The sequence below is a fragment of the Nicotiana attenuata genome, chromosome 10, assembly GCF_001879085.1.
Source record: "Nicotiana attenuata strain UT chromosome 10, NIATTr2, whole genome shotgun sequence".
Classification (NCBI taxonomy): Eukaryota; Viridiplantae; Streptophyta; class Magnoliopsida; order Solanales; family Solanaceae; genus Nicotiana; species Nicotiana attenuata.
Window position 1 is genome coordinate 37,901,822 of NC_031998.1, and position 17,193 is coordinate 37,919,014.

Sequence of the window (17,193 nt, forward strand, 5' to 3'; positions counted from 1 at the left end):
GTAGTCCCAAAGTAAACATACAGGGGGATCTCCCGGGATACCGTCCCGTAGTCCCAAAGTAAATACACAACAGCAACAAGAAGAATACTCAATTCAATCAAATTTCACACCAAGGTAAAGCAGGTATTTCTAACCTAGCATGTTGCACATAATTCAAATAGGGCAGTAGAACAAATAAGCAGTTAAATCAATTAAGCATGCTTCCCTAAGCTAACAACAAGCTTAACTTGCAAGTAGTGTAAACATGAAAGGAAAACACAATTCTAAGTACTTAATGGAAACCAGATTTTCAACAATTAGCACAAGTACGCACTCGTCACCTTACGTATAAGGCATTTCAAATAATAAATATACCAAATCCTAAGGGGAAGGTCCCCCACATAAGGTTAGGCAAGCCACTTACCTCGAACCAGCTCAAAATCAATCCGAAACCACGTTCTTGCCACGAGTATTCGACTCCAAATGGCCCAAATCTATTCAATTCAATTGCATAATGTAAATAATACTTCAAGTAACTAATTCTACAAATAAATTCTAAGCTAATGCGCGAAATTAGGTGAAATGACCAAAATGCCCCTCGGGCCCACATCTCCGAATCGGGTAAAATTTATATTTTCAGAATCCTCATACTCTCACGAGTTCATACATACCAAAATTATCCAAATCCAAGGTCAAATTCCCCATCAAAATTCGAATTCTAGGTCTAAGATCTTTCTTCCCATTTTTCTCAATTTTCGTCTCCAAATCCAAATTTAAATGACAAAACTAAGATAAGATTAATGGAATATAACTAGAAAGGAACAAGGAATCGTTACCCAATGATCTTCTCTTCAAAAACTTTACAAAATCGCCCTACCCCGAGCTCCAAATTTGATTTTTTTCCAAGTTTTGAACAAAACCCTCGATTTTGCCCCTTTTCCGCCCAGCTAATTCGCTTCTGCGGCTCTGGGACTGCATCTGCGGTCCCGCTTTTGCGAAAACAATGTCGCATCTGCGATAATTCACTAAAGGCTCTGGGCCGCATCTACGCTTCTACTACCGCACCTGCGGTCTCGCAGGTGCGCCCATACCACTGGAAATTGGCTTCCAAGCACTTCGCCGCATCTGCGTCTCCCCAAGCGCTTCTGCGATCACGCACTTGCGGTCCCCAATCCGCAGGTGCGGTTATGTCAACAGTTGAGCTGAACAAACCAACTCCCAAATCTTCCGGCAACCTTCCGAAACCATCCCGAGGCCCCCGTGACCTCAACCAAAAGTACAAACAAGTCTAATACCACTGCCCAAACTTATACCAATCCTTAAAACACCTAAAACAACATCGAAACACTGATTTAACATCGAATTCAAGCCTATGAACTTCAAAAACTCAAAATTTACGCTTTCGATCAAAAAGTCTATCAAACCTCATCCGAATGACCTGAAATTTTGCACACACATCACATTCAACACTACGGAGCTACTCCAACTTCCGGAATTCCATTCCGACCCTCGGATCAAAATCTCACTATCGAACCGGAAACTTCAAAAATCCAATTTTCGGCATTTCAAGCCAAAATTAGCTACGGACCTCCAAAATGCAAACCGATCACGCCCCTAAGCCCGAAATCACTCAACGAAGCTAACAGAACCATTGAAATTCCATTCCGAGGCATTCTTCACACTGTTCCGACTACGGTCAAATTTCCAACACTTAAGCTCTCATTTAGGGACTAAGTGTCCCAAAACTCTCCAAAACTCAAAACTGAACATCCCGGCTATTCAAAATAGTAGAAGTGAACACGGGGAAAACAGTTAATAGGGGATCGGCGTGTAAATTCTAAAAACGACCGGCCGGGTTGTTACATCCTCTCACACTTAAACATTCGTTCGTCCTCGAACGAGCATAGAGACATACCTGAAGTAGTGAAAAGATGAGGGTAACGGCTGCGCATATCCTGCTCGGTCTCCCAGGTCGCCTCCTCGACCGGGTGACCCCGCCACTAAACCTTCACAGATGTAATGTTCTTTGACCTCAGCTTCCGAATCTGCCTGTCCAATATCGCCACTGGCTGCTCAACATAAGATAGATCCTTGTCCAATTGGACTGAACTGAAATCCAACACGTGCGACGGGTCACCGTGATACCTCCGGAGCATTGAAACATGAAATACCGGGTGAACTCCTGCCAGGCTGGGAGGTAAGGCAAGCTCATAGGCAACCTCCCCAACACACCTCAATATCTTAAAAGGGCCAATAAACCTCAGACTCAGCTTCCCTTTCTTCCCAAACCTCATAACGCCCTTCATAAGCGAAACCCGAAGCAGAACCCGCTCTCCAACCATGTAGAAAACATCACGAACCTTCCGGTCCGCATAACTCTTCTGTCTGGACTGGGCTGTACGGAGTCTATCCTGAATCACCTTAACCTTCTCCAAGGCATCCTGTACCAAGTCTGTGCCCAATAATCTAGCCTCACCCGGCTCGAGCCAACACACCGGACATCTACACCGCCTACCATATAAGCCTCATACGGTGCCATCTGAATGCTGGACTGATAGCTGTTGTTGTAGGCAAGCCAATGGCAAGAACTGATCCCAAGACCTTCCAAACTCAATCACACACGCACGGAGCATATCCGCAAGAATCTGGATAGTGCGCTCGGACTGTCCATCCGTCTGAGGGTGAAATGCTGAGCTCAACTCCACCCAAGTACCTAACTTATGCAGTACGGCTCTCTAGAATCGCGATGTGAACTGAGTACCTCTGTCTGAAATGATGGAAACTGGAATACCATGCAGACGAACAATCTCCCGGATATAAATCTCTGCCAACCGCTCCGAAGAATAGGTAGTACACACAAGAATGAAATGCGCGGACTTGGTCAGCCGATCCATAATGACCCAAATGGCATCGAACTTCCTCAAAGTCCGTGGGAGCCTAGATTCGATGTCCATGGTGATCCCCTCCCACTTCCACTTCGGAATCTCTATCCGCTGAAGCAATCCACCCGGTCTCTGGTGCTCATACTTCACCTGCTGACAATTAAGGCACCGAGCTACAAATCCAACTATATCTTTCTTCATCCGCCTCCACCAGTAGTGCTGTCTCAAATCCTGATACATCTTCGCGGCACCCGGATGAATGGAATACCGCGAACTATGGGCCTCCTCTAGAATCAACTCCCGAAGCTCATCAACATTTGGTACACAAATCCGACCCTGCATCCTCAATATCCCATCATCACCAATGGTCACATCTCGAGCATCGCCATGCAATACCCTGCCCTTGAGGACAAGAAAATGAGGGTCATCAAACTGACGCTCCCGGATACGATCAAACAAGGAAGACAGAGAGAATACGCAAGTTAGAACCCGACTAGGATCCGAAAGGTCCAACCTCACAAACTGGCTGGCTAAGTCCTGAACATCCATCGCCATGGGCCTCTTTGCTACTGGTAAATAAGCCAAACTCCCCAAACTCTCTGCCCGACAGCTCAAAGCATCGGCCACCACATTGGCCTTGCCCGGGTGATACAAAATAGTGATATCATAATCCTTCAGCAGCTCTAGCCATCTCCTCTGACGCAAATTAAGGTCCTTCTGCTTGAACATATGCTGCAAACTCCGGTGATCAGTATAAATCTCACAAGGCACACCGTACAAATAATGACGCCAAATCTTCAAGGGGTGAACAATAGCAGCTAACTCAAGATCATGGACAGGATAATTCTTCTCATGTATCTTCAACTGTCTGGACACGTAGGCAATCACCCTACCGTACTGCATCAATACCGCTCCAAGGCCAACTCTCGAGGCATCACAATAGACAGTATAAGACCCCGAACTGGTTGGCAATATCAAAACTAAGGCTGTAGTCAAAGCTGTTTTGAGCTTCTGAAAGCTCTCCTCGCACTCTTCCGTCAACTGGAATGGAGCACCCTTCTGGGTCAGTCTGGTCATAGGTGCTGCAATAGATGAAAACCCCTGAACAAATCGGCGGTAATAACCCGCCAAGCCAAGGAAACTTCGGATCTCTGTAGCTGAGGATGGTCTAGGCCAACTCTGCACTGCCTCCACTTTCTTCGAATCCACCTGAATACCCTCACTCGAGACCACGTGACCCAAGAACGACACAGAATCCAACCAAAACTCACATTTAGAGAACTTAGCATATAGTTTCTTTTCTCTCAAGGTCTGGAGCACTGTCCTCAGGTGCTGCTCATGATCCTCCCGACTCCGGGAATATACCAGAATGTCATCAATAAAAACAATCACGAATGAGTCAAGATATGGCCGGAAAACACTGTGCATCAGATGCATGAAGGCTGCTGGGGCATTAGTAAGCCCAAATAACATAACAAGGAACTCGTAATGACCATACCGAGTCCTAAAGGCAGTCTTCGGGATATCTGGCCCCCGAATCTTCAACTGATGATAGCCTGAACGCAAGTCAATCTTAGAAAACACACAAGCACCCTGTTACTGGTCAAACAGGTCATCAATACGAGGCAAAGGATAACGGTTCTTCACTGTCACCTTGTTAACTGGCAATAATCAATACACATACGCATGGAACCATCCTTCTTCTTCACAAATAAGACAGGAGCACCCCAATGTGATACACTGGGATGAATGAAACCCTTATCAAGTAATTCTTGCAACTGCTCCTTCAACTCCTTCAACTCAGGAGGAGCCATACGGTACAGAGGAATAGAAATGGGCTGAGTGCCCGACAACAAATCAATGCCAAAATCAATATCTCTATCGGGCGGCATGCCCGGAAGATCAGCTGGAAACACATCAGAGAAATCCAGTACTACTGGGACTGAATCAATAGAAGGGGTATCCATACTGACATCTCTCACATAAACTAGATATGCATCATACCCTTTCTCAACCATACGTTGAGCCTTAAGGAAAGAAATAACTCTAATGGGAGTGTGATCTAAAGCACCCCTCCACTCAACACGCGGTAAACCTGGCATAGCCAGCGTCACGGTTTTGGCGTGACAATAGAGAATAGCATAATGGGGCGACAACCAGTCCATGCCCAAGAGATTATCAAAATCAACCATGTTGAGTAACAATAAATCGGCTCTGGTCTCAAAACCACTAAGAGCAACCAAACACGACCGATAAACGCGGTCTACAACAAGAGAATCTCCCACAGGAGTAGAAACATAAACAGGGGAACTCAAAGAATCCCGAGATACACCCAAATGCCGAGCAAAATAAGAAGACACATAAGAATAAGTGGAGCCTGGATCGAATAGAACCAATGCATCTCTGTGACAGACCAAGATAGTACTTGTGATGATAGAATCGGAGGCGATAGCCTCAATACAAGCAGACAGAGCATAGTATTTGGCCTGGCCTCCCCCTCGAGGGCGACCTCTACCTTTCCGACCTTCACCTCTAGCTGGCTGGGCTGGTGGGGTAGCAACTGGTGCTGGGATCATAGCCTAAGAACTCTGCGGGGCATGCTGTGGCTGAGAAGTCTGTGGAGGTGCACCCCTCCTAAGTCTGGGGCAATCCCTCACCATATGGCGTGTGTCACCACACTCAAAACAAGCTCTGGGAGGACGTGACGGCTGTGACTGGCTCGGGCCAGGTCTGCTGGACTGACCACTGGAAACACCCCATGCAGGAGGCGCACTAGATACTAGAGGTGCATAATAAGGCTCCTGAGGCCTAGGCGGACCTGGAATACCACTGGCTGCTGGAAGAGCTGAATGAACGGGGCGACTCATATAACCCCTACCATAACGACCTGCAGCTGGGGCACGAGCACCAGAATAATGGCCCAACTCTCGAGACCTCTTGGCCTCCTTCTCCTCTCTATCCCTAACATGCATACCCTCAATCCTCCTAGCAATGCTCACCACCTGCTGATAAGAAATATCCATCTCTAACTTACGAGCCATGCTAGACCTGATGCTGGGAATATGCCCCTTAATAAACTGGCGAACCTTCTCGCGTACCGTAGAGACCAAAGCTGGTGTATGTCTAGCCAAGTCGGTGTAACGGACAACATACTCTGAGACAGTCATAGTACCCTGACGCAAATACTCGAACTCCGCGCGCACTCTAGGGGACATACTCCCTCGTGAACATATTTGAAAACAGAGCCCAAGTTAGGGAAGCTGCCTCATCCGGACTGTTTAACTCATAAGCACGCCACCATTGATAGGCGGCTCCTTGAAGCTGGAAGGTAGTGAAGGAAACCCCGCTCGATCCTGATATGCCCATAGTACGGAGGATACGGTAGCACTCCTCAAGAAATCCAAGGGCATCATTTGAGGCTAGCCTGCTAAATGTCGGAGGCTTATACTTCTTGAACCTCTCAAGCCTCTTTTAATCTTCCTCTGAAACTACTGCCCTCTCCTCGGGCTAAGTTGGGACTACCGGCCGTACAGGAATAATCTTTGGGGCCTGATCAACATGCACTCGTTGCTCAGGAGTGCGGGTGGCGGGAGTCTGTGCTCCTCCCTCGGCCTGGGATGTAGCTGCAGCAAGGGAAAGCAACCCTGCCTGAGCTAGAGTGGTGTACATAGTCATAAACTGCGCCATAGTCTCCTGGAGGGCTGTAGTAGTAGTAGCAGACGTATCAGGTGTCTGGACTCCGGCTGGTACTGCTGGTGGCACCTCGGTGGCAGCTCGCGCGGGGGCTCTGGCTGCACCACGAGTGCGTCCTCGGCCTCTACCTCGGCCCCGGCCTCTAACGGCTCCAGTAGGGGGCGTGGGTGCCTGATCATCTCGGGTAGCACGTGTCCTCACCATCTGTGAGAGAATAGAAGACAGAAGTTTAGAATTATGATATAAAAAATCTCGCACGACAAGGAAATCAAATGAAGTGGAACTTTCCTAACAGTTACATAGCCTCTCGTAGATAAGTACAGACGTCTCCGTACCGATCAGTGAGACTCTAATAAACCGGCTTGTGATTCATGACTCCTATGAACCTAGAGCTCTGATACCAACTTGTCACGACCCCGGTTCGCGCTCCATGAACCATCGTGATGGAACCTAGTCCCTACGACTAGGTAAGCCTAATAATGCGGAAAAATAAACCAATTTGCGAAAGAAAAATAGATAAAACCCGAAATATTGAATAAACAGTGTTTAATAGTGCCGCTCGGCATACACAATATCAACTCTCAACACTAATACTTTTCCCAAAATCCAGAATCTCATGATCACAAGCTAAGGATACTACATAGTGCTCTAACTCCAGAATGTCTAAAACAAAGTAACTACAGAAGGGCTGTAACTACAAGAGAGAATGGAGAGAGACTCCTCGGTCTGCGGACGCGGCAGATATACCTCGAAGTCTCCAAAAGATCGCCTCGCCTCAAGGATGGTAAGTCTGAGTAGAGGTACCTAGATATGCACATGAAAAACATGCGCAGGAAGGGCATGAGTACACCACAGCGGTACTCAGTAAGTGCCAAGCCTAACCTCGGTCGGGTAGTGACGAGGAAGGTCAGGGCCCTACTGAGATTAAATAAATATAAAGTTCGACAGTATAGAACAGAGCAGTATAAATGAGTACAACAGTAAGAGTAACACAGGATATAAAGGATAACGATAGCTGAAATAGAAACAAGTAATCACGGTAAACAAATACAGCTCAACGCAGAGGTAACAGCCAGGGGATCTCCCAGGATACCGTCTTGTAGTCCCCAAATATAAATATCCAGTGGATCTCCCGGGTGCAATCCCGTAGTCCAACTCATAAATGCGTGATGATCTACCGGAATACCACATCCGTAGTCCCAAATACAAATACTCAATACTAGGGGAATCTACCAGGTGCAATCCCGTAGTTCCAATGTAAAAGTGCAGGGGGATCTTCCGGAATACAATTCCGTAGTCCCAAAGTAAACATACAGGGGGATCTCCCGGGATACCGTCCCGTAGTCCCAAAGTAAATACACAACAGCAACAAGAAGAATACTCAATTCAATCAAATTTTACACCAAGGTAAAGCAGGTATTTCTAACCTAGCATGCTGCACATAATTCAAATAGGGCAGTAGAACAAATAAGTAGTTAAATCAATTAGGCATGCTTCCCTAAGCTAACAACAGACTTAGCTTGCAAGTAGTGTGAACAGGAAAGGAAAACACAATTTTAAGTACTTAATGGAAACCGGATTTTTCAACAATTAGCACAAGTACGCACTCATCACCTTACGTACAAGGCATTTCAAATAACAAATATACCAAATCCTAAGGGGAAGGTCCCCCCACAAGGTTAGGCAAGCCACTTACCTCGAACTAGCTCAAAATCAACCCGAAACCACGTTCTTGCCACGAGTATTCGACTCCAAATGACCCAAATCTATTCAATTCAATTGCATAATGTAAATAATACTTCAAGTAACTAATTCTACAAATAAATTCTAAGCTAATGCGCGAAATTAGGTGAAATAACCAAAACGCCCCTCGGGCCCACATCTCAGAATCGGGTAAAATTTATATTTTCAGAATCCTCATACTCTCACGAGTTCATGCATTCCAAAATTATCCAAATCCAAGGTTAAATTCCCCATCAAAATTCAAATTCTAGGTCTAAGATCCTTCTTCCCATTTTTCTCAATTTTCGTCTCCAAATTCGAATTTGAATGGCAAAACTAAGATAAGATTAATGGAATATAACTAGAAAGGAACAAGGAATCGTTACCCAATGATCTTCTCTTCAAAAACCTCACAAAATCGCCCTACCTAGAGCTCCAAATTTGATATTTTTCTAAGTTTTGAACAAAACCCTCGATTCTGCCCCTTTTCCGCCCAGCTAATCCGCTTCTGCGGCTCTGCGACCGCAACTGCGGTCCCGCTTTTGCGAAAACAACGTCACATCTGCGGTAATTCACTAAAGGCTCTGGGTCGCATCTGCGCTTCTACTACCGCACCTGCGGTCTTGTAGGTACGCCCATACCACCGCACCTGCAGAAATTGGCTTCCAAGCACTTCGCCGCATCTGTGTCTCCCCAAGCGCTTCTGCGATCACGCACTTGTGGTCCCCAATCCTCAGGTGCGGTTTTGATAGAAGTTCAGCAGCTGGAGCTGAACAAGCTAACTCCCAAATCTTCCGGCAACCTTCCGAAACCATCCCGATGCCCCCGGGACCTCAACCAAAAGCACAAACAAGTTTAATACCACTGCCCAAACTTATACCAATCCTTAAAACACCTAAAACAACATCGAAACACCGATTTAACATCGAATTCAAGCCTAAGAACTTCGAAAAGTCAAAATTTACGCTTTCGATCAAAAAGTCTATCAAACCTCGTCCGAATGACCTGAAATTTTGCACACACATCACATTCAACACTACAGAGCTACTCCAACTTCCAGAATTCCATTCCGAACCTCGGATCAAAATCTCACTATCGAACCGGAAACTTCAAAAATCCAACTTTCGGCATTTGAAGCCTAAATTAGCTACGGACCTCCAAAATGCAATTCGATCATGCCTCTAAGCCCGAAATCACCCAACGAAGCTAACGGAACCATCAGAATTCCATTATGAGGTCGTCTTCACACTATACCGACTACGATTAAATTTCCAACACTTAAGCTCTCATTTAGGGACTAAGTGTCCCAAAGCTCTGTGAAACTCAAAACCAAATATCTCGGCAATTTAAAATAGCATAAATGAAAACGGGGAAAGTAGTTAATAGGGGATCGAGGCATAAATTCTAAAAATGACCGGCCGGGTCGTTACAACAGCGATGATGGTCTTGGATTTCATGGGGAAAACAACAATGTAGGGGTCGGTGTACCACCGATTAACCCTGGGGAAGTTCCAAATATGGAACCAATCGATGTTAGTTCACACATTGGTTTGAATGCAGATTTAGGCGCAGACCCCGGAGGAAGTGTACGCAGGGAAGTCCGATCTGGTGGCCAAGGAATAAAGATATCGGAGATGGGGGAGTTAGCCTCCAAATAATATTCGAGATGCTACAAGCTCAACAGGTTGCTATCGCTTAGATTCAAAGTCATCACAAAACTCCAAGTGTGGTTGAACCAGAAATCACTCGCCTTACTGAGCCGGTGCCAGAAAGATCAAACGGTAATGGCTCGGGGACTGATCCCACTATTATGAGGATGCTCGAGGAGCTCACCAAAAGAATCGAGTTGGGGGAGAAAAAGATTGAGGATAATGACAAAAAAGTGGAGACGTATAACTCCCGTGTTGATCAAATACCGGGGGCACCCCCGTTCTTGAAAGGTTTGGATGCCATGAAATTCGTACAAAAGCCATTCCCTCTGAGTGCGGCTCCGAAGCCCATTCCTAAAAAGTTCTGTATGCACGATATACCTAAATACATCGGGGCGAACGATCCTAATGAACATATTACCTCGTACACTTGCGGGATTAAAGGAAACGACTTAAATGATGATGAGATCGAGTCGATTTTGTTGAAAAAATTTGGAGAAACTTTGTCAAAGGGAGCAATGATTTGGTATCACAACTTGCCGCCGAATTCTATCGATTCGTTTGCTATGTTAGCAGAAGCCTTCGTGAAGGCACACGCTGGGGCTATAAGGGTTGCGACAAGGAAATCGGATGTTTTTTTAAGATAAGACTGAGGAATGATGAGATGTTTAGGGAGTTTGTATCCCGATTTCAAATGAAGCGAATGGAATTACCACCGGTCTTAGATGATTGGGCCGTGCAAGCTTTTACACAGGGGTTGAATGAGCGGAGTTCGATCGCATCACGACAGTTGAAGCAAAATCTAATCGAGTATCCAGTTGTGACTTGGGCAGATGTACATAATCATTATCAATCGAAGATCAGGGTCGAGGACGACCAGCTGGGAGCCCCCTCAGGATCAATTCATCCAAATAGATTGGCGGTTAAGCCCCCGAGGGATATAGATGGAGAACCAAGATCAAATAGGGTACGATATCATCTATATGTCTCGGATCGAAGAAATAATGGTTCGAGGCACAATCCTCCCCGGAATAATCGGAGAAACGATCGAGGACAGAATTCTCGGGGACTTATTAGTAAGCATGGTTTTGATAAACATACCGATCCCGCAGAAGCACCTCAGTTGTCGGAGTATAATTTCAGTGTAGATGCATCGGGGATCGTATCGGCTATTGGTAGGATCAAAGACACCAGGTAGTCCAGGCCTATACAAACCGATCCTTCTCAAAGATATCCGAACTTGATGTGTAAATATCATGGCACATATGGCCATAGGACCGAAGAGTGCAGGCAGCTGAGGGAGGAGGTAGTTCGATTGTTCAACGAGAGTCATCTTCGAGAGTTTCTCAGTGATCGAGCTAAAAATCACTTCAGAGAAAGATATACAAACAGAAAAAATGAGCAGGAAGAACCACAACATGTAATTCATATGATCGTTGGCGGTATCGATGTTTCAAAAGGGCCTATATTCAAACGTACCAAGGTGTCAATTAATAGAGAAAAACGGACTCGGGGTTATGTCCCCGAGGGCATCCTATTGTTCGATGACGAAGAAGCGGAAGGCATTTCCCAGCCGCACAACGATGCCTTGGTAATTTCTATTTTGTTAAATAAAATTCAAGTTAAACGTGTTCTAGTGGATCCAGGTAGCTCAGCAAACATAATCAGATCAAGGGTCGTAGAGCAACTTGGCCTACAGGACCAAGTTGTACCTGCATCCCGAGTTCTAAATGGCTTCAACATGGTGAGCAAAACAACGAAGAGGGAGATAATCCTACTAGTGAACGTGGCCGAGACCATCCAAGATACAAAATTCCATGTCATCGAAGGCGACATGAGATATAATGCACTACTTGGGAGGCCTTGGATCCACAATATGAGGGCGGTACCTTCAACCCTTCATCAAATGATGAAATTAGCGACAGTGGATGGTGTGAAAACAATTTACGGAGAACAACACGGTGCAAAGGAAATATTTGCAGTCGATGAGGTGACACCGATACCGGCCCCTTCGACCTTAGAAAAATCGAGCACCAAAGATAAGCAGACGGCCAAATAGCAATCACTGTCCCCGGCCTCGACCGAATCGGAGAAACAGGTAATCGAAGAACAGGAAGAGGATTTCCTTACTCCTCGAACTTTCGTTTTTCCCGAAGAGTCAGATGCAACCAAGTCAACGATCAAAGAGCTGGAACAGGTCATGCTGATCGAGTATATGCCTGAGAAAAAGGTATACCTGGGAACGGGGTTAACCCCCAAACTCAGGAAAAAACTCATTCAATTTCTTATCGATAATTTGGATTGTTTTGCTTGGTCCCATATAGACATGACAGGGATCCCACCAGATATAACAACACACCGACTAAGCCTCGACCCTAGGTTCAAACCAATAAAGCAAAAAAGGAGGCCCCAGTCCGAGGTAAGCATGCGTTCATAAAGGATGAGGTAACTAAACTTCTTAAAATAGGGTCTATTCGGGAGGTAAAATACCCCGAATGGTTAGCCAACGTAGTTGTAGTCCCTAAAAAGGGGAACAAACTTAGGATGTGCGTAGATTATAAGGATTTAAACAAGGCATGCCCTAAAGATTCCTTTCCACTGCCTAACATCGATCGCATGATCGATGCCACGACCGGACTCGAGATTCTTACCTTTCTCTACGCCTACTCCGGCATACCCGAAGGACCAAGAAAAGACCTCGTTTGTCACTAAGCTTGGAACATAATGTTATAATGTAATGCCCTTCGGGCTAAAAAATGCTGGAGCTACATACCAACGCCTAGTTAACAAAATGTTTGAGGAACAGATAGGTAAATTAATGGAAGTTTACATTGACGATATGTTGGTTAAGTCCCTGCGCGCAGAGGACCATTTAACTCATTTGCTGGAAACATTCAAAATCTTAAGGAAGTACAACATGAAGCTTTACCCAGAAAAATGTGCCTTCGGGGTCAGCTCGGGCAAGTTCCTCGGCTTCATGGTATCAAATCGAGGAATCAAAGTCAACCCAGACAAGATCAAGGCCATCGAGGACATCACTATTGTGGATAGTGTGAAAGTCGTACAAAGGTTAATAGGACGTTTGCCGCCTTGGGCCGATTCATTTCGAGATCATCAGATCAAAGCCATAGGTTCTTTTCCTTACTAAAAAAGAAAAGGGATTTCGCATGGACCCCGAAATGCCAGCAAGCATTGGAGGAATTGAAATGATACTTATCAAGCCCACCTCTGCTTCACACTCCGAAGGTAGATGAAAAGTTTTACTTATATTTGACAGTGTCCGAGATAGCGGTAAGTGGGGTACTAGTTCGAGAAGAGCAAGGTACGCAGTTCCCTGTCTATTACGTAAGTCAAACTCTAGGAGATGCTCAAACTAGATATCCGCACTTAGAAAAATTAGCACTTGCATTAATAAGCGCATCAAGAAAGCTAAAGCCATATTTTCGGTGTCACCCGATATGTGTGCTAACCACTTATCCTCTCTGAAATGTTTCGCATAAGCCTGAGTTATCAGGCCGATTGGCCAAATGGGCCATCGAACTTGGCGAGTACGATATCGAATATCAACCCCGAACGACCATCAAGTCTCAAATCTTAGCAGACTTCGTGGCTGATTTTACACCGACCCTCGTACCCGAAGTGGAAAAAGAACTTCTACTAAAATCCGGTACATCATCAGGGGTATGGACCCTCTTCACGGATGGTGCCTCGAATGTAAACCGGTCTGGGCTTGGCATCGTTTGAAGCCACCTACAAGTAACACTATTAGACAATCTATTAAAACTTCTAGTGAGGCCGAGTATGAGGCCATGATTGCATGTCTTGAGCAAGCTAAAAGCTTGGGGGCAGAAGTCATTGAAGCCAAGTGCGATTCTCTATTGGTGGTAAACCAAGTAAATAAAAGCTTCGAAGTTCGAGAGGATAGGATGCAAAGATATTTGCACAAGCTACAGTTAACCTTGCACCGCTTCAAGGAGTGGACTCTAGATCATGTGCCTCGAGAACAAAATAGTGAGGCCGACACACTTCCTAACTTGGGGTCATCAGTTGAAGAAGATGATATCATCCAGGGGATTGTCGTCCAATTATCGAGATCTGTGGTCGAGGAAGGTCATGCCGAGATAAATTCTACAAGTTTGACTTGGGATAGGAGGAATAAGTATATCAAATATTTGGAAAATGGAAAACTCCCATCGGATCATAAAGATTCAAGGGCTCTACGAGCCAAGGCTGCTAGGTTCACATTGGGTGAAGATGGAACATTGTACAGGAGGACGTTCGATGGACCATTGGCGGTATGTTTAGGGTCGGGGGACACCGATTATGTTCTACGAGAAATCCACGAAGGCACTTGTGGGAATCACTCCGGCGCTGAGTCCTTGCTTCGCAAAATTATTAGAGTAGGGTATTACTGGAATAGCGTGGAAAAAGACACTAAGGAGTTTATTAAAAAGTGTGATAAATGTCAAAGGTTTGCGCTGATGATTCATCAGCCCGGAGAGCAACTTCACTCAGTCTTGTCTCCATGGCCTTTCATGAAATGGGGAATGGACATCGTCGGCCCTCTACCAACGGCCCTTGCTAAAGCTAAATTCATTTTGTTTATGACTGACTACTTTTCTAAATGGGTGGAAGCACAGGCCCTCATGAAGTCAGAAAAAAGAAGTTATTGACTTCATCTGGGACCACATTGTGTGTCGATTCGGGATACCTGCCAAAATCGTGTGCGACAACAGGAAGCAATTCGTTGGTAACAAGGTAACGGAGTTCCTCGAAGCACATAAAATAAAGAGGATCGTACCAACACCATACCGCCCGAGCAGGAACGGACAGGCCGAATCAACAAACAAAACTATCATTCAAAACTTAAAGAAAAGGTTGAACGATGCAAAAAGAAAATGGAGAGAAGTTCTACCTGAGGTTCTTTGGGCATATCGAATGACATCGAAATCCAGCACGGGGGCAACCCCGTTCTCTTTAGTATACGGCTCCGAGGCCTTGATTCCAGTTGAGGTCGGAGAACCTAGCGCCAGATTTCGACACGCATCGAAGGAATCAAATCACGAGGCTATGAATACTAGCCTCGAGCTATTAGATAAAAAATGAGAAGCTACCCTTGTTCAGATGGCCGCACAGAAACAATGAATCGAGAGATATTATAATAGAAGGACCAACCTTCCGCACTTCGGAATCGGGGACTTAGTTCTACGGAAAGTCACCCTCAATACTTGAGACCCGAATGAAGGGAAACTAGGACCGAATTGGGAAGGACCGTACCAAGTCATCAGAGTTATCGGTAAAGGATCTTACAAATTGGCACGATGGAAGGCGAACAATTGCCAAACAATTGGAACGTATCACTACTCAAACGATACTACTGCTAAGGTATGACCTTCTCCTTTTCTCCATTTGTATTTAAAACTAACTCATTGCAGGTGTTCGATCGAAGACGTTGAGGGCACCTTTCTATACGAAGACCCTAGGTTTTAAAGCACGCATTGCACTCTTTTTCCCTTAGATCCGGTTTTATCCCAAATGGGTTTTCCCGGCGAGGTTTTTAACGAGGCAACAAATACGTGCTACCTAAGGAGAATTCAACAGTGTCCAAGGCTTGTTTTCAATCAACCTCAAATACTGGGGGGCATCACCCTCGGAGGTTATATTTTCAAGGAAAGTACTTCACGTCAAAGAGGGCATCGATAGGAAAACTTTATAATGGGCCAAACGGTCAGATGAACGTGTCCTTATAGAATATTCGAGCCCCGATAGCAAAACATGTACACATGTATCAATTATTCAAAGAAGCATTCTTTCTATATCAAAACACTTTGTGTCTCAAAGAAATTTGCTACTATACGAACTCCATACTTGTGATTCTGTGACAAATGACTCCGGGGCCAAAACGCAAATACACCTCGAATACTCGGGGACTGTCATCGACAGTCAACACATTCAAATATCTAAACTCAAATTTATAAGACCTCAATGAGGCATCCCTCGATGTAAAGGCCAAGGCCATCATACTCGGGGACTAACCTTTCGGACAAGTTCGAGAGGTTATCAGGAAACAAGTCTAAGAGACACACCTGAAGGCTACGACCATATTAAAGACAACGGTCATATAAAAAGGCTACGGCCGAAATAATGCGGCTCGAAGACGTCCGACTTCCGACATAAGTTAAAGGCCTTCAAATACTTTGAATCAATGATTAAATAAGTCTACTCTCGGCAAAGCAAATAAAAAAGGGCTTCGATAAAAGCAGCCCTTGAATAATTTAAAGGCTTCGATAATATCAGCCTTCGAAAAAGCCTCAAGAGGTATTAAATTATCCTAACACAAATGGGTAAGAAAATATTGGGTTCTGATCAATTGAACCCTCGAAAAACCCAACGGGTACAAAAAACACATGCTAAGGCATAGAGAAATTTTTACTAAGTCTTTTAGCCGAAAAGAGGAAAAAATTATAACCGTTTTAGAGGTCGAATTGGCCCAACTAAAGAGCCTAAGGGCGGACCTAAAAGAGCTTAAGGGCCAATATAAAAGAGCCCAAGGGCCAATTTAATAAGCCTAAAAGGTTGATACACTTAGAGTTCGAGACCTTGTTCTCACTCAACTCGGACCTAAGGGTCCCACCATCCCGAGCTTGCATCAAATCGACTTAAGCACAGCTCGAGGAACCTTAAGAGGTATTCCATTATAAGTTCAAAGATCTCCCGTTGATTACTAAAAAACCTAAAGATTTGTTCTACTCTGAGTCCGAGCCGGTGCTCGCTCGATCATTGAAGTTATAACATCAAATTTTTAATAAAACGAAGACAAAGCAGAATTCAAAACAAAACAGGGATGGACCGAAAAGGAATTTCTTATATTAATAAAGGGTATTTGAAGTGCCCACAAGGGGCCTTACACAAAAATAAAAAACAAAATCCTACGAGCCTAATCTACTTTGGGAGCCGCATTCTCGGGAGCCACATCTTTGAGAGCCGCATCTTCGGAACCTCCTCCTTGGGGACTTCATCCTCATCTCCTCTGCTCTCAGAACCACTAGCAGAATCTTCATCATCAGAGAGTAAAGCGGCAACCTCGTCCTCTAAAGTTTTTGCCTTTTCAATATCAGTTGAGAGGTCAAAGCCACGAGCGTGCATCTCCTAGAGAGTTTCTCTCTGGGATTGTCGCCTGGCGTGATGGAGAGCACATGAAAAATTAACTTCAACATCAATGGAGATTTCTTGTGCCCGAATTTAGCAGCCTCAACGGCAGCTCGATA